The following is a 24,949-nucleotide window of genomic DNA, read 5'->3' as shown; positions in this document are numbered from 1 at the left end:
TCATGATCTTGCAGCAAGTCTTACACTTAAGTAATAATTTCAATGAATTCAGCAGATGCCAATTTTTGAAGACAAGCAGAAAACTAGGAAAATTTGCATGTGTATGAAATAATATATACACTTTTTTAGATTCTTGCAGATTATTAGACTCAAATTTTCATGCAACTGCAATATTTAGAAAGCTTTATAACTTTACCTGATGTTAAGAACATTGTTTCCCAATTTAAGTCAGTTTAAATTTGAAATTTTCTCTCTCATTTGTGTTGTTAAACAGCCACAATGTGAAGTGATTTTGGGTGAGCAGTGTCATCAGAGTTACAGTCCTTACTTTAGCATGAAAGCCATGCAGATCTGAGGCCACTTCCGAAAGATAGTTGTACGTGTGGATTGTGTGTTTGTGCATTATAAATAATAGCATGGTGCAAAACCAAGTTTAAAAAATATCCAGTCAGCTTATTGCACTTGCAAGGAACTTGTTTTCTCCCTTCTAAAAATAAAATCAGTTTTTTTCCCTCTCCTCTAAAGACATTGACACCATGTTGGAGCACTGTCCCACAGGTACAGGTTCTGATAACTCTCTCTGAAGTAGCCACAATTTAAGTGTGTGCCTTTGACAGTAGGCTATTTGACAGGATGCGGCATCGTGTTTTTTTTTTCTACATCCTAGTACCCCCACACATGCATTTTCAGCAGAAGTGATCAAGTAATATCCAGCAGCAGGTCTTTGCACTCCTTATCCCGGGAAGTTCTATCAATCTGGCCCAGATCACCTAACTCAGCTTAGGCCAGGGAGTGAGTTTAGGATTTTAATTGTCTGTATATCTCACTGACTAAGCCAGAGAACCTGGGAACTTTTTAAACTTAGTTTAGACAAGTTAAACTTAGTACGGCATCTTGTTAAAATTACGAGGGAAGCAAAGCTCACAATTGCTGCAGAGTAACATAGAAAATTAGCCGCCTGGGAAGCATACATATTCCTAATGATAGGTTACAAAACCAAGTATTACACACATCACGCTACACATTTAATAAATGTTATCAGCACTCCAATGAAGATCTGGCTATATTGCATGGAAAAATCTGAAAGTACGGCCTTCTATGTGGTTGTGTAATATTTCATTACGGCCAATGAATTAATATTATACAAAAACATTTATAACAGTTGTTACACTAGAATCATGTTGTGACATTTGTAGCGAAATACAATTTCCCCCCCACATCTGCTCAGTCATAGTAAATTTTTGCATTTAATCATTAATTGTATTGCATAGGAATAAATTTGAACTGTGTATATAAAACGTACATTTTAATAGCAAGGTGGAAATGAGCTCACACTGCTGACTAGGTGTGTTTATTTTATAAATTTGAGAAGGCCCACAGCTGATGGAATAACTGCATGAATGTCTTAAGGTATCATTACTAGCAGAATAATAGCAGTAACATAGAGCCAATAGAGAATTCTGTCACTGATGATCCGGATACTTAGCTTGTGCTTAAAATAATTTCAGTTATTCACCAACAGGGAGAGCATGTGATAGAGCTTTAAAAATACACAAATGAAAATGAATCTGAAAAGAAATCTAACAGAAAATGGAGGGATAGTATAAGATATAAAGCAGTGCATGCCATTAAAATGAATTGTAAAGAAACAACAGTAACAGCAATGCATGGTTTGTCTTAGAATGCGTAAGCCATTGCGTTAAGTTCATAGTATAAAACTGCAGGATTTTCAACAGTTCCTACAGGCCAAAAAAAATTCCAAACCCCTCATGTTAATGATCCTCAATTTTTCATCATCCTTTCTAAGCAAACCACCAATACATACATGCCCCTGAATGCATAGCTGATACTAAATGTTTACTGAGACTCTAAATGTTTGCCACTGACCCAACACTCAGTAACACAGAACACTGCAAAGCCAATGTACGCAACTGCTGTGGAATTCAGTACCTCAATTTTACTTACTTACATAAACTCAGTTTGATATTACAAATATCAAAGTTAATTAATTTAGGTAATTAGCATATTGTTACAAGATGCCATCCTCATTAGAACGTGGAAATTGTCTTTGGGAATAGGTGATAAACACTGTAGATTTCAGATTGGTGAGCAAGACGAGCCCTGCAACACAAACCCACCTGTGAATATCTAACAAGTATTCATTAAGCACTCTAATTGGACTGTTTGTGAGATTCATAGTTATGTTCCTCATCAGTTATCAATTGTCAAATTAAGGGGGCTTATATAATCAGTCTATCAAAAGAAAGGGTCCGGATAAAGTCTGAAGAAACTTGAACCCCAGCTCTGTCAAACAGATCTGGCAAAGTGCTCATGCAATCACATTACATGTCCAACTATTATCCACTTTATATTTTAAAAAGGTGAGCTTTTCATTTTCAGCCATTCTCCAAGAAACCTAGTTAGTATTCCAATGTGATAATGAATCATTTTTCAAATCTGTTTAAAAAAAACCTAATCAGAGTGTGGTTAAAATTCATGCACTGATTTTCTTTGACAGGAGAGGTTGAGGGTGCAAAGCAGCAAAATTGCTTAGCTGATAAAGTGAATTCTTCCTAAAAAAAAAAGAACTTTCCACATACTCAGTGAACTGGTAAGGAAAGAGAACATTATCCTTGTCATAAAAGGTTTTTGTGACACCCAATACGATAATATGCCATGAAATCTCTTCCAACTCAACACAAGCTTAGGCAGCCTAAATGTAAACAAAACAGGGAAGGAGAGCATGAGAAAGAGTTCAAAAAGGGGCAACATTGATAAGGGAATAAACAGAGAGTTATCGAACAAGTGTCTAATGAGATGGTTAAACATAAAACAAAAGGGAATCCTATTAAAAATGAGTTAAAATGTCTGTACATCAATGCACACAGTGTCTGTAATGAATCTGAGAAGCTGGAGGCAATAATGTATTGGGGGAACCAGACAAAGTAGGAATTACTGAGACATGGCTTCAGAAAAATCAGGACCGGAAATTAAACAGAGCAACTGAAAATATATTTTTAAAAGATGGAGGGAGAAAAGGGGGAAGGGGTAGCTGGACTTATTAGGAATAACATAATGAAAAAGGGACACAGTTATCAGCAAAACAAAAGCAGAAACCACATGGTTGAGATAAAAGAAAATACAGGATCAATCACAGACCATCTAATAATGAAAGGGAATGGAGGAAGAAAGTAACAAACAAATTAGGGAATTCAGTAAAAAAACCCAGAATAATCGAAGGGGGATTTCAAACTATGCCGATACTGCTTTAGAGGAAGGTGAAGGGGATAAGGGAATGGAGTTCCTGGAATGCGTAAAGGATTCTTTCCTAATCCAATATGTAAGAAACCTAACAAGCGAAGATTTGTTGTTTATTAATATGGAATGAACCAGAGCAGATAAGTAGTAAAAGTTAGGGGACAATTAGGAAATAGCAACCATAATATAATTTGCTTTAATATGATAATAGAGAAGGTTCTAAGTATGATGAAAACCAGGTTAATAGATTAGACAAAGCTGATTTTGAGAATCTGAGAATAAACTTGGCAAAAATAAAATGGACAACAATATTGGCGAACATGGATGTTGAACAACAACGGGAAATAGTTAAAACTGTGTTCAACAGAGTACAGGGTAAATATATTCCGTGAAGAGGAAAAAACAAACTAAACACTAGAGAGACTCCATGGATGAACAAAGACATAACGGGACAATTGAGGGTTAGGAAAAAGCATACATTTGATACATGGACAACAGTGAATGGCTTGTTTCAGTTCTGTATACCCCATCGAACACTGATCATCACAGGAGGCTGTGTGCAAAAATTTTGGACTACAAATATGAATGCAACCACCAAACTATATACTCACGGTCCATAACTGAACACACAAAGACTTACTGGAGATACACAAATTACAGGAGATGTTTCCATTAGAATAATTAAGACATTCTCTACCAAGCAGATAATTGATCTTCTTCCATTATTTCTATTGGCATACTATAAGGAAATACATCAAGGAAATATTTCTAACTAGGATGAAATTCTTGCTGCAAGGTGTAGACAATAATGGTTGATAGAAGTGAGTCAAGTAGCAGGATTCCAGACATCAAAAATAACCTTTTACAGATTGGCACAAGGTGTAGGCAATGAATTTGGTAGAAAGATTCCTTCCTTGATGATGTAACAGTTCAAAATGCTTTCAACATCCATTTTTCTCATCTTTAATTGGAAATAGCACATGTTCCAAAAGACACAAATTGTCAGGTCACATACATTTAGTCCATAAAGGAAAAGAGAAAATATTTAATGTTTATCTGATATAAATTCCAACTAAGACTAATACAAAGGTACATAGAAAGGTGTAGTAATTTCCCATCGCAAATTAAATTGTGTACAACTTGGGGAAAAAATTAACTCTTCAGGACTATATACATATCATGTAATACCAAGGGGAGGATTTTTCAGATGGCAGGGTTTCCTGCTCCGCCACCTGAAGAGTCGAAGGGGAACGCATCCCCGCTCATCACAGTAGCCCCTCAGCTAATTAGGAGTGTTAATTTGCTACAAATGGACCTTACACCCCTCACTCAGGTGGAAGACTTGCCTCAGAGAGCTGGCGGTCAATCTAATTCTATATCCTCAGATTCTAAGCCTGAGTCCAGGGCCAGTTAAGTATGGGGGATCTGGTAGCAGGATAGGGAGCTGGGGATTTGGCAGTGGGACGGGGAGGTGGGGGGTGTTGGGGCACACACACAGGGTGGGGGTCACACCAGGGAACGGGTGTTTTGGTGGAGACACCAGGGGTGAGGGTGCACCAATGGGAGTTTGGGGTTTGGGGAGGATATCTAATGTGGAAAGGGGAAAGGCGTCCCCCTTCCTGCTCAAGGCCCAAGCAGGGTGACTTGCCGGGCTGCCCCAAACTCAGCTGCCACCAGCCTCAAAGTTGAGGTCGAAGGGAAGCAACCCTTAGGTTGGCACAGCTTAGGATCTCAATCTGGTGAGGGAATAGACCTCAAGTACCCCATGTAAAATTGCAGACAGGTTGAAGGCAGGTGGTGGGAAGCCCATTCTGGGAATTTTACAGCCCGATGCACCCACCCCTGTCCATCTGTAAGAGACCATAAAATTCTGCCCAAATAAACGAGCCACACACCATTCTGACTTGGAAATAAATCACCGTTGCTTCACTGTTGCTGGGTCCAAATCCTGGAACTCTCTCCCTAACAGCATTGTGGGTGTACCTACACCACATGGACTGCAGCACTTGAAGAAGGCAGTCACCATCATCTTTTCAAGGGTCATTAGGGATGGGCAATAAATGCTGCCCTAGCCAGTGACGCCCACATTCCATGAATGAACAACAACAAAAAGCTGGTTGACCAGCAAAGGCAGGAATGCAGTTTTTCATATCAAAATGTCCAAATGACAGTCAAATGAAGGATGATGAATTTAGCACAAGTATATTCTTCCACAAAACAAATGGGAAGAGGCTGTAGCGTAGTGATAATGTCACTGGGCCAGTAATCCAGAGGCCCAGGCTAATGCGATTCAAATTCCACCATGGCAGCTGGTGGAATTCAAATTCACTTAATAAATCTGGGAATTAAAAGCTAGTCTAATGGTGACCATGAAACCATTGTCGATTGTCGTAAAAACCCATTTGGTTCACTAATATCCTTTAGGAAAGGAAATGTGCCATCCTACATGTGACTCCAGACTGACAGCAATGTGGTTGACTCTTAAATGCCCTCTGAAATGGCTTAGCAAGCCATCCAATCTTTCAAACTGTTACAAAGCCTAAAAGGAATAATGAAACTGGTCAGGCCACATGGAGTCGACCAAGGCACCGGACATGACAATGGCACGCCAAGCCATGCTGACCCTACAAAGTCCTCCATACTAATCCGCTGGCAGTGATGGCGGGTTTTCACACCGTATTGTCCCAAGCCCGCCTTATTATTCATGCATTCCCAGGAATCGCACCGTTTCCGTGGCAGGCGGGCTCTCATTCGTCCTCCCACCATCGCCCCGCCGTTGCATCACACCGGCCACCATGTTTAAAAGGCAGGCGCCAGCTCATCACTACCAGCTCACCACCACTGCTCGGGAGACATGGCCAGCAAAGGGAAAAAGTTCGCAGCAACCCTCCCCCACCCCCCCCACCCCCAACACCCACCCCCCGTTTAATGATGGGTCCCTCAAGCAACTGCTGGATGCTGTGGAGGCATACCAGGATGTCCAGTACCCCTGCTCTGGCCGCAGGGTAGGCAGCAACATGACAATCCAGCTTGGGAGGCGGCGGCAGTGGTGGTCAGTGCCAACACCCTTCAGAAGAGGACAGCCACCCAGTACTGATAGAGGATGAATGATCTCCTCCATTGCGCCAAGGTAAGTCACTCTTTTCATCACTCTCAACTCACACACTCACAAACTCAGCACACATCCACAGGGCCCTCACTCACTGCCAGTTCAAGGGACACCACCATTCACTTTCTCACCCACATCATCATTGTCCTGAGTTTATCCATGGGACCACTCTCCACTGGCACAGGTCAGGCACACCTAACATCTGGCCCCGCAGGCGTCCTTTTTATATTCTCTTCATCTCTATCTACGCAAGACAAGCTGGCACACAACAGGAGAGAGAGGTCGCAGATGGGTGGCAGAATGCCCGAAATCAAGGTCCTCACGGACTTTGAAAACACAGCCATCCAACTGGCTGGCCATGATCTGGACCATTCCTGTGCTGATGGTGAGGTCGGCGCTGATCTGCCAAGTAAGGACCCAGCAGTGCAACATCCATCAGACAACCATGCCGTGAGTGATGTGTCCTGTTTCACAGGCCACTGCCATGCACTAATTATCTCTCCTTGCTTTCGCAGGCACATCTACCAAACAGCTGACAGAGTCCATGAACCTGGGCCTCCAATCAAGTCCTGAAGAAACCTCTGAAGGGGAATCTGAAGGCACCCTGGATGTGGATGTTTGGGGAGCACCAGTATATAGCAGCAAGGTTAGGGCAGCTAAGGAAAAGTGGTTGCACAGCCTGGGCATGGGTGTTGGTCACTTATACATACTGTTCACTATTGTCAATAAACTCCTAACAATGTCTCCCTGCCTGTGGCTCCTTGTTCTGGTGAGCAGTGTTCTTGTCACTCGGATGTGAAACATTTCCGCACAAGATAAAAGGTGGGTGTCTCAGTCCAGGGCCTCTTCCTGTGTTCTGTGCTGCCTTCAGACCACAGTGATGGCCCGGCCTCACACTCCCTGGAAACATTACTGATGTCTGCTCCTCTGCGGTGCTGGTCATTGCTGCAAGAAGTGGTGGGCAGGTGCCACATAGTTCTCGCATTCTCTCTGTGTGCTCTCAGGACTTTTATGGTGGGGCTGGTCCCCATCGCACCAGCGACCACTGATGCTGTGCACCAGCTCCTGGAGAGCTTAGGTGGTGAAGGCAGACACAGCATCGGATATGTCTGAAAGTTTCATGGCTGCGTCTCTTTGAGATGGCTCTGATCATGGAGCGCAGGCAAGCTTTCTTGGCCAGACAGGAGTCAGACATTCACAGAGGTTATGTAAAGATTCGTGGAGTGTCCTCACTGCATGTTGTCATATCCTCCTGACTATTAGGGCCTCCACTGCGTCCCCATCAGAGGAGCATTCTCAGGGTCTTTTAGTGCTGCCAGAGCCCAGACTGGAGTCAAGCATTTGCAACTGCGATGTGAGGATCTATGGGAACACCTCACTGCAGGTCGTCATCATCCTCCACAAATCTAGCAGCAATGGGAGCTTCCCGAGCATGCCTGCCTTGTCTAGCCAGTGCGAGAGCCTCATCCCAGTTATGATCGCCGAGGACCTCCTCACCCTCATCCCTGCTGCCGTCCTCCTCATTTGAAGAGAACTCCAGCTCCTCCATCACTTCCTCAACCAACTTGTCTCCCCGTTGGAGCGCCAGGTTGTAAAGGGCATGCCAGACGTTAATGATGCATGGCACCCTCTGTGGACTATGTTGCAGGGCACTGCCAGTCCAGGTACCGGAACCACATCTTCAGCATCCTGATGGTCTGCTCCAACAAGGTGCGAGCTGCAGCATAAGCTTCATTATACCGTTGCTCTGCTGCAGTCTGAGGCCGCTGCATGGGTGTCATCAGCCATGGCATCTGCGGGTAGCCCTTGACCCAGAGGAGCCAACCCTGCAGCATCTGTGGGCCCTGGAAGATGTCAGGGATCTGTGACCGACTGAGGATATGGGCATCATGCACTCCCTAGAAATCGTGCACTACAGGATGTGCCCCTGGTGGTCACATACCAGCTGCAGGTTCAGTGAGTGGCTGATGTAGTCCACCGTTTGTAGCGACAGAGACCTGAGCGCCACATGGGTACAGTCGATCGCAGCCTGCACCAGTGGGAATCTAGAGATCTGGGTGAATCCAATGGCCTTTGCATCTTGGCTGTCCTGATCCCAGGTGAAGTGCACAAAGAGTGGGCAAAAACTTGGCAGATGGAGTTTAACGTAGGAAAGTGGGAGGTCATGCACTTTGGTAGGAAGAATCAAAAGGCAGGCTATTATTTAAATGGAGAGAGAGACTCCAAAAAAGTGCAGCACAAAGGGATCTGGGTGATCTTGTGCATAAAACGCACAAGGAACAACCATCTCCAACAAAGGAGAATCTAACCATCACCCCTTGACATTCAATGACAATACCATCACCAAATCCCTCACTATCAACATCTTGGGGGTTACCATTGACCAGAACCTGTGACCTCATGGATGCATTTGTGGGTGGCAACTTGTGAGATCCCACAGAGGTCACCTGTGGAGCCCTGACAGAAGCCACTAGCATAGAAATTGAGTGCCACAGTCACTTTCACAGCAACTGGCAGTGGATGCCCTCCATATCCCCTTGGCGCCAAGTCCTACAGTAAGTGGCAGATATGAGCGATCAGGTCCCTAGACATGCGCAGTTTTCGGAGACACTGGTTCTCGGTCATCTGCAGGAATGACAGGCAGCATCTATAGACCCTAGGTGTCACTAGATACCGACCGGCTACAGCTTGCTGTTGTTCCTGGGCAGCGTGTGCGGGAGCCAAAACAGCCCCTTCTTCCTGAGGTTGCTGTTCCTGCCTTTGCAAGGCCAGGAGCCTCAGTTGCTCTCTCCTCCATCTTCTTCGCTCTCTGTAGGACATCAGCCATATAGCTAGATCATCCATAATCCTGACATGGTCCTCCTGCAGCACGAAAGAGAGAGATGTGGTTAGCATGGGTGTACTTAGTATCCTTTCCTGGCCCTGTGTGACCACCCCCTATTGCTTCCCGGGAAATGCTGGCCACCCCTCGGATGGCCATAGATGAGTGTGCTGCATGGTTATCCTGTCAACCTGCGACATGGGGAACACTGGTCTAATTTGGGATGCTGAGATTGCAAGGGGCTTTGAGCACCTCCAACAGTGACTGCTAGACGGCCAGCATTGCCAAGGAGATTGTACAACTTGTGCAGTCCAACTGCTGAGTGGTCCAGTAAAGTGGTCACAGACTCGCGGTCTGTGCTGGGGAGGTTGGGGGGGGGGGGGGGGGGGGGGGAGCACTGTAAAGTCTGGGGGTTTGGTGGCACATTGGTGTCTCCACATTGCTTGCGTGGACGGGCAGGCTAGGAGTCTGATCCCAATCATATCATTGTGGTTATGCTTGAACTGTATCAGTTGCAAAGGGATGGTCAGTTTATACAGGTGACCCTACTGTGTGGCCACTTCCCTCACTTACCCTGCCCCCACCTCCATTGCTTGTGCGCGGGATCCAACGCCAGGGCAGCAGTTGCTCCCAGACACCACCCAGCCCCCCAACCCCGAAAGTAGTCACCTCTAGGGCCAGGCAACAGTTGACCCCGGACACCCCCACCCCAAGTACAGTCACCTCCAGGGCCAGGCAGCAGTTGCCCCGCACATGACCCCCTGAAAACAGTCACCTCCAAGGCAGGGCGGCATCACCCATCCCAACCCCCAGCATCCCTGAAGCCTGAAAAGCAACAGGCAATCCTGGCGAGCTGTGGATAACAATGCTGTTCACTCACCTCAGTTCCTCCAAAGTAGTGCACATTGCCTATGTGCTGTTGTGAAGCATGTCGACATGCTTTCCCGCTGACGTGGACGGACAATCCAATGGCTGTCCAGAGCCTGGTGGGATGGCCTTTTAATGAGATGCTGATGTGTTACAATGAGCTCCCCGCCGACAGTTGGCGGGAAACATGACCTGCCGTTGGCGTGCTGAGCAGATGATCATGACTAGCTTTCTTGGCGTCGTTAACCAGATCGCGCCATATTATCCCCACCCGCCACCTGCTGCCAGCGGGCACGGAATGTGTGTGTGTCTCTATCTCTCTGTGTCTGCGTGCGAGTGCATGTGTTGGAGGAATTTGTTTTAGAAACAGATAAATAGTTATACTTCCAGATTATAATTGTGTGTTAACAAGAATTTGCAACTTGTTAAAAAAAAGGTGTTTTGTTTTATAATGAACAATCATTCTGAGTTTACTGAAGGTGCCTTGGATAAAGTCTTTTACTCTGAGTACCAATAGAGAAGGTAAACAATTGGCCATTTTGTTGAGTAAATTAAATCCTTAAATTAATTGTACAGCCTCAAAGTAGTGGGGCTAGATAATACCTACACTCCTCCCAGCCCAGTCATAACACCATCAAGGCAGGAATCAACAACAGTTCTATGAAGAGTGCAGGATGGCATGCCAGGAGCAGCACCTAAAAATGAGGTGTCAACCTGGTGAAGCTACATCATAGGACTACTTGCATGTTAAACAGCAGAAGCAGCAACTGATAAGCAGAGCTAAGTGATCCCACAACCAACGTATCAGAGCTAAGCCATGCAATCCTGCCACATCCAATCGTGATAGTGATGGACAATTAAACAACTCACCGGAAGAGGGATCTTCACAAATATCCCCATCCTCAATGGCGGGGGAGCCCAATGCATTAGTGCAAAAGACAAGGCTGCAGCATGTGCAGCAATCATCAGCCATAAGCGCCAAATGGATGTTCCATTTCGGCTTTTTCGAGGTCCCCAGCATTACAGATGCCAGTTGTCAGGCAAAGTGATTCACTCCATGTTATACCAAGAAACAGCTGAAGGCACTGGATGCAGCACAGGCTATATGGGCCCAGACAACGGTACTGATGACTTGTGCTCCAGAACTAGCTGTGCCCCTAGCCAAGCTATTTCATTACAACACTTCCATCTATCTGGCAATGTGGAATATTGCCCAAGTATGCCCTGTCCACAAAAAGGACAAATTCAACCCAGCCAATTCCCACCCCTCAATCTATTCTGGGTTATCAGCAAATCTGTGGAAAGTGTCATCGAATGTGCTATCAAGCAGCGCTCAGTCAGAGATAACCTGCTCACTGATGCTCAGTTTGGGTTCTGCCAGGGCCGCTCAGCTCCTGAGCTCATTACAGCCTTGGTTCAAACATGGACAAAAGAGCTGAACTCAAGGAGTGAGCTAACAGTGATTGCCCTTGGTATCAAGGAGCCCGAACAAAACTGAAGTCAGTGGGAATCAGGGTGAAAACTCTCCACTGGTTGGAGTCATACCTCGCACAAAGGAAGGTGGTTGTGGTTGCTGGAGGTCAATCATCTCAGTTCTGGGATATGGCAGCAAGAGTTCCTCAGGATAGTGTCCTAGGTCCAACCGTCTTCAGCTCTTTCATCAATAACCTTCACTCCATTACATGGTCAAAAGTGGGGATGTTCATAGATAATTGCACAATGTTCAGCACCATTTGCGACAACTCAGAAACTGAAGCACTCCATATGCAGCAAGGCCTAGACAACATCCAGGCTTGGGCTGACAAGTGTCAAGTAACATTCATGCCACACAAGTGCCAGGCAATGACTACCATCAACAAGAGAGAATCTAACCATCTGTCCTTGACATTCAATGGCATTACCATCGCTGAATTCCCCACTATCAACATCCTCAGGGTTACCATTGACCAGAAACCGACCTGCACCAGACATATAAATGCTGTGGCTACAAGTGCAGGTCAGGCGCTGGGAATTCTGCAGCAAGTAACTCACGTCCCGACTCCCCAAAGCCTGCCCACAAGGTACAAGTCAGGAGTGTGATGGAATACTCTCCAGTTGCCTGGATGAGCGCAGCTCCAACAACACTCAAGGAGCTCGACACCAACTAGGATAAAGCAACCAGCTTGATCGGCATCTCACCCACCACCCTAAACATTCACTCCCTCCACCACTGATGCACAATGCCAGCAGTGTGTACCATCTACAAGATGCACTGCAACTCACCAAGGCCCCCTCCACAGAACCTTCTAAACCCACGACTCTATCATTTAAAAGTACATGGGCTGCAGATGCATAGGAACACAACAAACTGCAAGTTCCCTTCCAAGTCATACACCATCCTGACTTGGAACCATATTGCCGTTCCTTCACTATCACTGGTTCAAAATCCTGGAACTTCTTTCTTAACAGCACCGTGGGTGAACCTACACCACATGGATCGCAACGGTTCAAGGCAGCAGCACACCGCCATCTTCTCAACGTCAATTAGGGATGGGCAATAAATGCTGGCCTCACCAACGACATCCCACGTTCCATGAATGAATAAAAAAAGAAATTCCTGAGCAATTTTCTGAGAGAAACAAGACAAGCATCAAGCAGAAACGAGCACACCCTGAGATAAAAATAATTGTGAAGACTGGAAATCGGACACAAAAATAAAACTTGGAAATGCAATGCAGCTAAATTGGCATCTGCAGGTGCAGTGGTATTTTTCATCAGAATAAAAGGCTGAGCTGTATTTTAAAATGTCTGTGCACTGAGCTTGAAGATAATGAATGACATTTCAAGTGAATAGTTTGTTAAATACATTGGAAGACTGTCATAATGTGAAACACACTAAATAAAGGCAAGCTTGCTTTCTTTCTTTGGTGTCCCTTAACTTTTTTTCAACAATTGAGCCAACCACACTGAATCCTCATAGAGCACTGACAAAAAGCTTCACAAATGAAAAAAAAATGCTTAATGAAAGGCTACAAGGCTACAAATGGTCGCTTTTGGTGTGTCTGCTTGCACTTCACTGTGGTACAATAGATTCCCGACCAACGACTTCAGATATATAAGGCCATAACTGCCAAGCTCCAGGGCATCGTAGTGGGGGGCTATCCCAACAATGCCAGGGGGTCGGGGGGGGCATACCCCAAAGATGTGCTAGGGGTTAACCCTTCGGAAGTTCCCAGGTAAGGTTTTTTGCAAAGTTCTAAGCATTTGCTAGACAAAAGCACCAAATAATGGCTTCACATGAACTATACTGAATTCAACATGCAGCATGTGGCATAATATACTTGTGCTGCGTTGTGCAGCAAGGAAAAATGTAAAGCCAGGTAGAGCACAACGCCATCTCATGTCACTACTAGGATCCTATGAACAACTGAGAATAATGTGCCTAAAGTACTCTTGAAAGATAAACTACAAATTGCAAATATGCAACTTACCATAAGCAGCTATTTTAATGTTAGTAACAGATCCTTACTAAGATAAGTATGGACAGCACAGCTCCTACATTTAACAGCACAAATTAATTTCAAGCAACACCTTCAGCAGCAAAGCACAGGAGATCCTGGGAGGTTGAATTTAAGGATGAGAAAGTGATCTCTTCAGAGCATCTCATCTGCTTGATTTATCTGTGGTCCAAAAATTGGAAGTCCCTGCACGGTGTTGCTAATCACTCCACATAATGTTAAAAGCGCCTCTCTCTCCTATCAAACTGCTCGTTACGACCAGTCCCCAGGCAAGATCCCCCAATTTGTTAATTTCCCGAACGGGACTCCAATTTTGTTATGTTCCCGGGTGAGGAAGAATGAGCTGGCGCCCCTTCTTTATTCAATCCCCTCGGTTGGTCGCAACAAGGTTAATTTAAAAGGGATCCCTTCCCCCTGTGGATACCTTTTCCCAGTCCAAATGTATTTATGTTTTAGAAGGAACCACTTTAACTAGGCTTTCTTGAGTCGGAGAAAGAGTAAGTTTATTAGTTACTAAAAACCCAAGAAAAGATAATAAAAATGCAACACGCATACACACAGGTCAGAAATGAGAAGTTGAGTCCAAATAGAAGTAAAAAAATATGAATTAATCTTTGGCTTGTCCATGAGGCAGAGGGAGAAGAGAGAGGAGAGTTTTTGTTTGTATGTCATTTAAAAAAAACATCTTCCTTAAACAGTTCAACATGCCTAAAAGTAATTCGGGGCTGTAATCCACTGTCGTGACATGGTACTCAATTAATCACTGCTACTCTTGTATGCCTGTCCTACATTTGCTGGTCAGACCTCAGCAAGCACTGGCAGTCATCTGTTATCAATGTGCAGAATAAACAGGGCTTGAGCTGTGTATGGGAGGTGTTCCTGCTCACTGGGGGAGGGGGGGATTGGAGATTCACGGGGATGGCGGGTTTAAAATTTCTGTTAAGAATAAATGTTCCAAATCAAAGATGAGGAGAAGCATTCTACTTTGAAGAGAAGCAGAGAACCACATATGAGCTCACAGTGCCCTGCATGAGCTTGCAGATATGAAGGAGGTCAATCACTTTATTGGCCTGGCATAGATGAACTGTGTACAACTGTTGCTTGATGACACTATGTCAAACTTATTTTTAATACTTAGCCATGATATAGTTTTGTCTAAGGCAGACTTCACTTCCAGAAAGGCTGCATTGTCTACAGGAACAGGATCCAATAAGAAGGAGAATTAAAAACACAAAAGTTGTAGCCATGCATGAACACTGATCAAAGAAATTTCTTGGCAGAGTTTCAGGCCAGAAGGTAAAAACTCCTTGGTACTCAGCAAGTTATGTCCCCGGTAAAGTCAATGAGTAGGAGTATGGGTAGAGGTATCATCACAAACATCCAGTCATGGTGTTGGACAATTACACAACTAATAGGAAGCTCCACAAGAATCTTTATCTTCAATGACGGGGGTGTCCAGCACGGCAATGCAAAAGGCAAGGCTGGAACATATGCAATCATCTTCAACCAGAAGTGCTGAGTAGATGATCCACCTCGGCCTCTTCCTGGGGTCCCCAGCATCACAAATGCCAGTCTTCAGTCAAGTCGATTCACTCCATGTGATAAGGAAATGGCTGACTGTAAATGGCTGACTGTACCAGATACAGCAAAGGCCGCGGACACTGACAACATCCTGACTGTAGTACTAAAGACTTCTACTCCAGAACTAGCTGGCTCCCTAGCCAAGCAGTTCAGTACAGCTATACTGGCCACATTACCCAAAATGTGGAACATTGCCCAGATATGTTTTGTCCATAAAAGGCAGGACAAATCCAATTTGGCCAAGTCCCACTTCATCTGTCTACTCTTCGTCCTCAGCCAAGTGCTGATGATCAAGATGTCATTGCTATCAAGCAGCATTAACTCAGCAATGACCTGCTCAATGATTCTAAGTTTGGATTCCACCAGAGGCATTCAGCTCCAGACGTCATTACAGCTTTGCTCTAAAATGGAAAAAGGAGCTGAACTCAAGAGGTGAGGTGAAGATGGCTGCTCTTGACATCAATGCATCATTTGACAGGACATGGCATCAAGGAACCCCAGAAAAATTGAACGCAATGAGAAATAGGGGGAAAACTCTCCACTGGTTGGAATCATACCTAACTTAAAGGAAAGTGGTTGTCAGAGGGCAATCTTCTCAGCCTCAGGACATCGCTACAGAGATCCTCAGAGTGGTGTCCTAGGTCCAACCATCTGCACCTGCTTCATCAAATCTCTCCCCATCACAAGGTCAGAAGTGGGGATGCTTGCTGATCAATGCACAGTGTTCAGCATCATTCGCGACACCTTAGATACTGAAGCAGTTTCTGCTCATATGCAGCAAGACCTAAACAGGACATTTGGGTTTGGGCGGATAAGTGGCAAGCAATATTTGCGCCTCACGGGTTCTAGGCAGTGACTATCTTCAACAAGAGAGAGTCTAGCCATCTCCCTTGATGTTCAACGGTATTACTGCCACTGAATCCCCAACCACTGGATTACCATTGATCAGAAACTAAACTGGGCCAGCCATATAAGTACTGTGGTTGTGTCATGAAGCTATTAATATATATAATATTTTGGAAAATATTTTTCTTTTAAAAGAGAGGTTTAGTTTGCGGGTATGTCTTAATTGGATTAAAGCCAGCTATAGAGCATTCAAGAAGTGGGGTGAAAATTTGACGTCTATCTAGCAGCTACCAATCCATATGTTTGTGTTACTAATAAAATTGGTACTATGAAAGTAGTTTCATTGTTAAAAGGTGAAGTTCAAAGAGGTTGTTGATACAATGAGAATTAACATTCAATGGGGCTGGTAGGCATAACTTCAGTAGTTTTCACGTGTGCAGGGAGAGGCAATGTAAGATCAAATGGCAGTTGCAAGTCTCCAACTGGCTCCACAGTGGAAAGAACCTCAGTCTGAATTAGCATGGTGAAAATGCTTTGCCTGATGTATGGTTAAGTCTATAGGTTGTTGTTGCTTTAATGGAGATTAGTTTGGGAATTTAAAAGTTATGATAGTAGTAATTTGTAGCCATGTGTACATATATTTTAACCAGTGTAAATTAATAAAATTTTTCATTCAATTTAATGTAAAACCTCGAGAACTCGTGGTCTGATTCCTGAGTTGCATCTCAAACATGACACTTAAAATTATTGGTTATGACAGTTGTTTAAAGTTTCCCTTTGGGATTTTTAAAAATAACTCCGCTTTAACAACTGCATTGGTCATAACAGGTTGCAAGAGTAGGTTAGAGGCTGGGAATCTTTGGACAGTAACTCATCTCCTGACTTTCCAAAGCCTGTTGACCATCCATAAGGCACAAGTCAGGAGTGTAATGGAATACACTCCACTTGCCTGCATAAGTGCAGATTAATCAAAACTCAAGTTGTTTGACATTATTCAGAATAAAGCAGCCTGCTTTGATAGGGATCCCATCTATCGCCTTAAATGTTCATTTTCTCCACCATTGAGGCACAGGAGCAGTGTGTACCATCCTCAAGATGCACTGCAACAACTTCCAAAGCTCCTTCAATAGCACCTTCCAAAGCACTACCACTTTGGAGGACAAGGGCAGCAGGCGCATGTGAACACCCGCCACCTACAAACTTCCCTCCAAATTATGCATCATTCTGACTTGGAACTATATTGCTATTCCTTCACAGTCATTGGGTCAAAATCCTGGAACTGCCTTTCGAACAGCATCGTGGGTGTCGCTACATCACGTGGATTACAGCAGATCAAGAAGGTGGCTTATAAATGATACATGTTTACTCAAACAACAGCTCAGCCATACCTAATGAGGGATGTGGTGTTACTGACAGAGCAACAGTAAGCAGGGGTGGTCAACTTTGAGGCTGTCCCTCCCTATAGGTGACATAAGCAATAGGCTTCAGCTGCAGATTTCAAGACCAAGGTCTAGATCTCAGAGACCCACGCTGTTAAGGATGGATGATTGAGGATCATTGATATGCAGGTACTGGATACAGTGGCCCAAATCTTCTGGTATGGGGAGCAGCGAGTTAAACAGTTTAAGTTGCTGATGTGCCCGAGGAAGTCCTGATGCGCACACATGCACAATAGTATGCAGGAAGTTTAAACTTCTAATTGCTGTTTTTACCCAGCACTGATTGCTGTATGACTCACTGTGAAAATGGAATGAGATAGCCAGAACCATGGAGAATAGGACTGATTGTATATGCTGATGTTGGTTTTTACACTGATTTACTTAGAACTGTTTTAAACAGGTGCAAAGCTTGTTGAGGAGCATAACTTTAAGCTAATCAGCATTCTCGGATATGGAGGAAGAGGGCAAGCATCGTTGGGGGAGGTGAGGGAGGGGTTGAGCAGTCATTGAGAGAAGGCTGCTGAGTGTTGGGGGTGGGGGGGGCAAATCCATTTAAAACAGTGTAGGTCGATGAACTGAAGACAGACTGAAGGGGCATGGCTGCACTGCAATTATGCTAGCCACTTGGCCTCCTAACTCTGTTCATCACTGAATCCCTGCTGGAGCTGGCATCGGAAGGTGCTACAGCGTAAAATGGTACGTGGGCAGATTAAATCACAGTCAGTGGCAAGTGCACCCTCTCCGCTGAACAGGAAATCTGAGGCAATGTCTTTTCATATGGTGCTGACGATGGAACCATTGAACAATTCAATTTCCGTATATTCACTGCAACAATAGGACTGTCGTGGCAACAACTGTGCACAGTTTTGGCTGATGCACCGAGCTCCATTTCACCTACCACTCCACCTACGCCCTATCCAGAAATTGATAGTTTTTGTACGGAAAGTCCGGATCTTTGCATCAGAAGTAGTTTAAATCAAAGTGGACATTCTGCTCCTCAGGCCATATTTCGAGTCCTCTGCGCAATTGTCTGAACTTGGGAGTGTTAGAGAGCTCAGCAACATAACGAGCTTCACTGCAGCACAGCCTGACTGTATTAAGTTCATATTTCAAGCAGTGTTGGATGAGTTGTGTCCAATTGCACCTTCTGCTTCCCTGCATTATCAATACAGTTCTTCATTTAGCAAAATACTGTGGTCAGTAAACACAACCCTTAAAAAAGGTGACATTTATACATTAATTGAAATGTAATGAATGTTTAAGAGTGGATCACTTCTCCATAATTTCAACCTGAAATATTCAAAATACACTCATCCACAGATGGATGTATAGATGGAAAATTTACTTTGTACTTTTCAATTCTACCAAATTTAATTTACTTCATGAAAAAACAAAATCTGTAAGAATTCTGATGTTATTTTGGATGTGATGGGCTGAAAATAAAAATTGCTTCCACTTAGTTCTTTGATGGAATGGAGAAAAGCCAACTGAGAGAGTGGGGCAATACCAGGGATACCTGCATTCTTTGTAAGGAAGTTCCTTGTTCCAGAAGAGCTAATAGGCTTACCCAGGCCTCCAGGAGCCCAATGCATAGCCAGTAACATCTATTCATTCAAACTGAGGCTTGATTGACAGCTTTATAATTACTTTTAGCAGTATCTCAACTTGTCCAAAATGCAACTCTAGAATAAAAGCAAAATACTGCACATGCCGGAAATCTGAAAGAAAAACAAAAATTGCTGGAAAAACTCAGCAGGTCTGACAGCATCTGTGGAGAAAAAGACAGAGTTAATGTTTCGAGTCTGTATGACTCTTCTTCAGAACTAAAGAGAAGTAAAAATGCGGTGAAATATATACTGTTTAAGGGGGATGGGGCAGGTGAAGCTGGATAGAAGGCCAGTGATAGATGGAGGCAAAGGGGAGATTGCAAAAGATGTCATAAACAAAAGGTCGAAGGGGTGTTGATGATGGTGATACTGGCTAAAGGAGCTGCTAATGGTGACACGAAGAGTAGAAAGCGGGATGAGCAAGTGACAGATAGGGGGAGGGGATGGTGTGGGAGAAAAGATCAAAATAGGTTAAAGGTTCGGGATAAAACAATGGAAGGAAATACATTTTAAAAATAATAATAATGGAAATAGGTGGGAAAAATTTTTTAAGTATTTGGAAAAAGGGATCAAAAAGGGGTGAGAATCGAGGAGCGAGTTCATGAAGTTGTTGAACTCAATATTAAGTCCAGAATACTGTAAAGTGCCGAATTGGAAGATGAGATGCTGTTCCGGTTTGCGTTGAGCTTCACTGGAAAAACATTGCAGCAGGCCAAGGACGGACATGTGGGCATGAGAGCAGGGCGGTGTGTTGAAATAGCAAGCAAGAGGAAGGTCTGGGTCATGCGTGCGGACAGACCGAAGGCATTCCGCAAAGCTGTCGCCCAGTCTGCATTTGGTCTCTCCAATGTAGAGGAGACCGCATTGGGAGCAGTGAATGCAGTAGGCCAAATTGAGTGAAGTGCAAGTGAAGCGCCGCATCACTTGAAAGGAGTGTTTGGGCTCTTGGATGGTGAGGAGGGGGGAAGTAAAGGGGTAGGTGTTGCACCTTCTGTGATTGCATGGGAAGGTGCTGTGGGAGGGGGTTGAGGTGTTGGGGTGATGGAGGAGTGGACCAGGGTGTCCTGGATGGAACGGTCCCTACGGAATACCAACAGGGGGAGTGAAAGGAAGATGCGTTTGGTGGTGGCATCATGCTGGAGTGGGTGGAAATGGCAGAGGATGATCCTTTGAATATGGGGACTGGTGAGATGAAAAGTGAGGATAAGGGGGGATCCTATTGTGGTTTTGGGACGGAGAGGAATGTGTGAGGGCAGAGGTGAGGGAGATGGGTCCTGTCAGCCACTGTGAGTGGGAAACCTCGGTTAAGGAAGAAGGAAGACATGCCAGAAGTGCTGTTTTGGAAAGTGGCATCATTGGAACAGAAGTTTGGCCTAGGTTTGGCTAGGAGAGTAGTGATATATCATGCTGCTAAATGACAGTATGATATAAATAAAATGACTGTAAGAAGCAGACCATACCCCTTGGTCTGGGATGCATCCTCTGCAACACAAGGCTCTCCACCATAAGGAGGCAGATTCCCTTGTCTGGACAATCCTGATAATAGAAGATGTGCAATATTATTTGGTGAGAGAAATCTTTCCAGTGATCATACAGAATCCTGTGAATTACTCTTCAGCCCTTTGTTTGTCAAGCCAACAATTTATTTATCATACTTCTGTTGCACTCATTATGTTCAAGTGGCTACTGGTACAGGGGTGCCGATATCAGCAAGTTCCTTTGATTCTGGAATAAGTACGAAACAAATAGATGTAGCAATGGGAAGAGCGGATGGCTGAAATAGATCAGCTAAATGGTCTTTCTCTAGTGTCTCAATGATGCTTGACTGACCATATGCAAGCAATTCAATTTAAATTGTTCAGTTGCATCCTGCCACACTTCCCTTGTGACGATTTAATACAAGAATATTAGAAATATCAACATGGATGCCTTTGACAGCTCAAGAACTTAATATGGCATTCAGGCTCTGCTTATAAAAGGAACAAATGCCTTGGCAGAAAGATAAAAACAAAAAACTGCGGATGCTGGAAATCCAAAACAAAAACAGAATTACCTGGAAAAACTCAGCAGGTCTGGCAGCATTGGCGGAGAAGAATGCTGCCAGACCTGCTGAGTTTTTCCAGGTAATTCTGTTTTTGCCTTGGCAGAAAGGTTCAGTCTGACTGTCTCAAGTTACAGCTCAACATTACTTGCATGTTTCTAAACAGCATTTCTGACTTGCAGCAAAGTTTCAAGAGAAACAAAGTCAAAATGCAGGACACAATAAACTGAGCCAAAGTCCTGGGAATTGTCAACAACTAGCCTCATATCAGAAAAGGGTGATCAATACTTCAGCTGAGATGACATGGAAATTTTTGAAATCTAGACCAATCCCCAAGACTGGGGAAGGCAATGCTCGAGTTTATTCGAGCAAAGATGACTGGATCTTATATCAACTAAAAGCTGATGTTGAAGGCTGTTAATCAGCAATACTCCACAGCACATTTATAAGGATTTGAGAAACTTTCCATTTTTACATTTAAAAATCTTGACCTGGATAAAACTAAGAATGCTAAAGGCAATGACATGTGATATAGGAAACTGCTGAAAAAGCAGCGGCATCGATCCAGAGAAATCTAAAGTTACTCCAGCAGTGCAAAACTTATCAGTTGACACCAAAGAAGTGCTACATATAAAATACACTATGATAATATCTTGACAGGCACAATTCCTCAATTGGCCTGAACTTCTGATGAACTGATTTATGTAACATTGTGTTGCACATTACAACAGGTGAAGCATTATGAAAAGCAGTAGAAACAATTAACATGAATGTTAGAATATTTTCAAGTGGTTTAAATGGTCAAGACAAATGAGGAGAAAAGTTACGAACAGTAGCCGATGGTTGTGACCGATTTACAAATGGTAGCTAACCCCATCAAAAGAAATAAGAATGGCATGTGCACTACAGAATGTGTGTCCTACAATCAACATACTAGTTGAAAAATGATTAGGGTCGTGCACCCTTGACTAAACAGTGAACATAAAGTTCGTTCACACACTACCCAAAGAGAAGCATTTAAAATAGGAAAATGAGAAAACTGTAGTTTGTCCCTGGCAAGAAAAGCAAATTATAAAACTAAAAGAATTAGAAGCGGATAAGTGTTTGCATCGGAAGTTTGAAAACCCAAATAGACCAAAACAGGTAAACTGAGAGCGACTGCATCAAAAAATTTAAAAATGGGATTAGATTTAAAAAGCCAATGAAATTACAACCTTAGTCATATCAGCAGGTCATCTTCAAGTTAAAGGTGGAAGGAGCATGTAAAGCAAAGGAGGAAGAGCAGGAGGGTTCAAATAAAATGTGAAACAAAAGGTGGAGTTCACTAGTCCCTTAGCGGGGCCCTCAAAACAAATATAGGGGTGGAAGGAACATTTAAAGCAAAAGAAAAAGATGTTGCATGTTGTAACTGTCAACCTCATTTGTTCACAAGATAGTGGACACTGTTCATGAGTGTGAATGCAACTGATAGAGGAAGCAGGAGGACCAGAGTCCGGAACCAGGACTTCCTGAAATTAAAAAAAAACTTGCAGATGGTGATGAGACTTGTACGAGTTGTAAAAAAGGATGTGGCAGACACAGATGTAGGATTCTCTAACTTTCCCTTGGTGTATTTGCAGTGAAAGTGTAAGGGAATGTGTGAAAGTTTGCTGACCTAGAAATGTTTAACAGAGCTACAAGCTGTATGTATCCAAACACATGTACCTTTCTTCTGAGATGCTTGAAGTTATACTTTTAGTTTTGAACTGATATTATACTGTAAATCAAACTTTTGGACTTGCAATCTGAGAATATCATGTAAAACTTTTGCGCTTTTTGAGTTCATACATATTACTGGGAGCAATACTTTTACACTGTTGCAAGTATAAATCTGGTTGCTGAGGATGTACATATCAATTTAAGATTGTGCACCCAGAAGTGGGGAAAAGTTTGTGATTTACACTTTAAGTTAAAGTCAATTGTTTAACGATGAAAAATATATGCAGTTTCTATAGGTAAAAAAATAAAATTCGCCTTTAAGAATTGCAAGTTACAGTTGCGACACTCAGGTAGTAGATCAATGAGAACTTTTCAGAGGACTTTGTTTTAATTGAATTACAGCGAAACATTATGATTGCTTTATGCAGTTTAAATTAAAGACATGGGATCTTATTTTATGTCAACCAGAATGTTTGCAAAGTACTGTTTTCTTAATTTGGTTACTGCATATCTGAGATCTGCTTCTAAAAGTGAATACAGTGACATAAGCAGATTGATATTCTATACCACAGTTGAAAGATTACATTGACAAAGTAGGGCAATCAAAATTTATCACAAAGATCGACTTGCTAAAAGGATGTTGGCAAGTACTGTTGTCGGAGAGAGTAAAGTAGATATCAGCTTTTGTAACGCCAAGTGGACTATATCAGTTTAAAGTCATGCCATTTGTTATGAAGAATGCACCTGTGACATTTCAAAGACTGACAAAGTAATTGTGGGTCTAAGCAATTGTGCTGTTTATATTGATGATCTAATCATTTTAAATCAGGCATGGGAGGAGCATTTACAGCATCTGGAAGAATTATTTACTCGGCTACAAGAAGCTAATTTCGTGATGAACTTGGCTAATAGTGAATTTGGAAAAATGCAAGTTACATATCTTAAGGCCATACCATTGTACATGGTAAAGTGGCTCCGAGAAATGCGAAAGTCAAGGCTAATGTGGATTTCCAAGGGCCTATAACAAAACAAGAAGTTTTGAGATTTCTGGGCATGAGTGGGTTTTACCGGAAATTTGTACCAAATTTTAGCTGAGTGGTTTCTCTACGAACAGAACTATTAAAAAAGAACAAGAAGCTTTAATGGACATGAGTTTTTTTTTTAAACATTTGTTCATGGGATGTGGGTGTCATTGGCTAGGCCAGCATTTATTGCCCTTGTTCGGAGGGCATTATTTTTTTTAAAGAGTCAACCATATTGCTGTGGGTCTGCAGTCACATGTAGGCCAGACCAGGTAAGGACAGCAAATTTCCTTCTCTAAAGGACATTTGTGAACCAGATAGGTTTTTACGACAATCGACAATGGTTTTGTGGTCATTATTAGACTTTTAATTCCAGATACTTATTGAATTCAAATTCTACTATTCACCCTGCTGGAATTTGAACTCAGGTCCCCAGAGTATTACCATGGGTCTCTGGACTACCAGTTTAGTGACAATGCCACTATGCATTGTAGTCATTTGATAGTTTGAAAACTGTACTAACTACGACACCAGTTTTGGCAGTACCCAATTATGCCAAGCAATTTAAGCTGGCTGTTGAAGCAAGCAATATAGGCATTGGGGCTACACTGTTACAAGAAGGTTACACTCGAGTTGAAAAAAACGATAGGGTATTTTTCACAGAAGCTGAATGTACAACAGAGAAGATATTCAATGATCAAAAAAGAGACTTTGGATTTGGTGTTAGCATTGCAGCATTTTGAAATTTTTGTTGCAAACAATTCATCAGTTTATTACAACCATTTAATCTAAGGATTATACACATTGCTGGAAGAGAAAATCTGTTTATATATATTAATCTATACATCTGGTAATATAATAGTGTAATTATATAGGAGATAGTGTGAGATGGGTAATTACAAAATGAAGCTGTCTTTTAGAATTATGATGGTTCATTTTTTGATAGGAAGGGGGATGGCATGAAGCTATTAATGTATATAATGTTATTGGAAATTATTTTTTTAAATAGAGGTTTAGTCTGTGTGTGTGTGTGTGCTTTAATTGGATTAAAGCCAGCCAGTCTGGGTGCTTTGATGTATAGTAGTTTTTGAGATGTAAACATAGGGGTAGAGGACATTTGCATTTTGTTGAATACAGCATTCAAAGACTTGGGGTGAAATCTT

At 43.1% G+C, this 24,949-nt stretch overlaps 1 protein-coding gene across 15 annotated transcripts in view; it reads right to left on the bottom strand.

Annotated features, from left to right (window-relative positions):
- Nucleotides 1–24,949, bottom strand: part of clasp2 (cytoplasmic linker associated protein 2) — a 557,389-nt gene that overhangs the window by 125,535 nt on the left and 406,905 nt on the right. The gene's annotated exons all lie outside the window — the stretch shown is intronic.

Source organism: Carcharodon carcharias, chromosome 6 (assembly GCF_017639515.1).
Source record: "Carcharodon carcharias isolate sCarCar2 chromosome 6, sCarCar2.pri, whole genome shotgun sequence".
NCBI classification, from domain to species: Eukaryota; Metazoa; Chordata; class Chondrichthyes; order Lamniformes; family Lamnidae; genus Carcharodon; species Carcharodon carcharias.
This window is presented reverse-complemented; position numbering and strand designations above follow the sequence as displayed.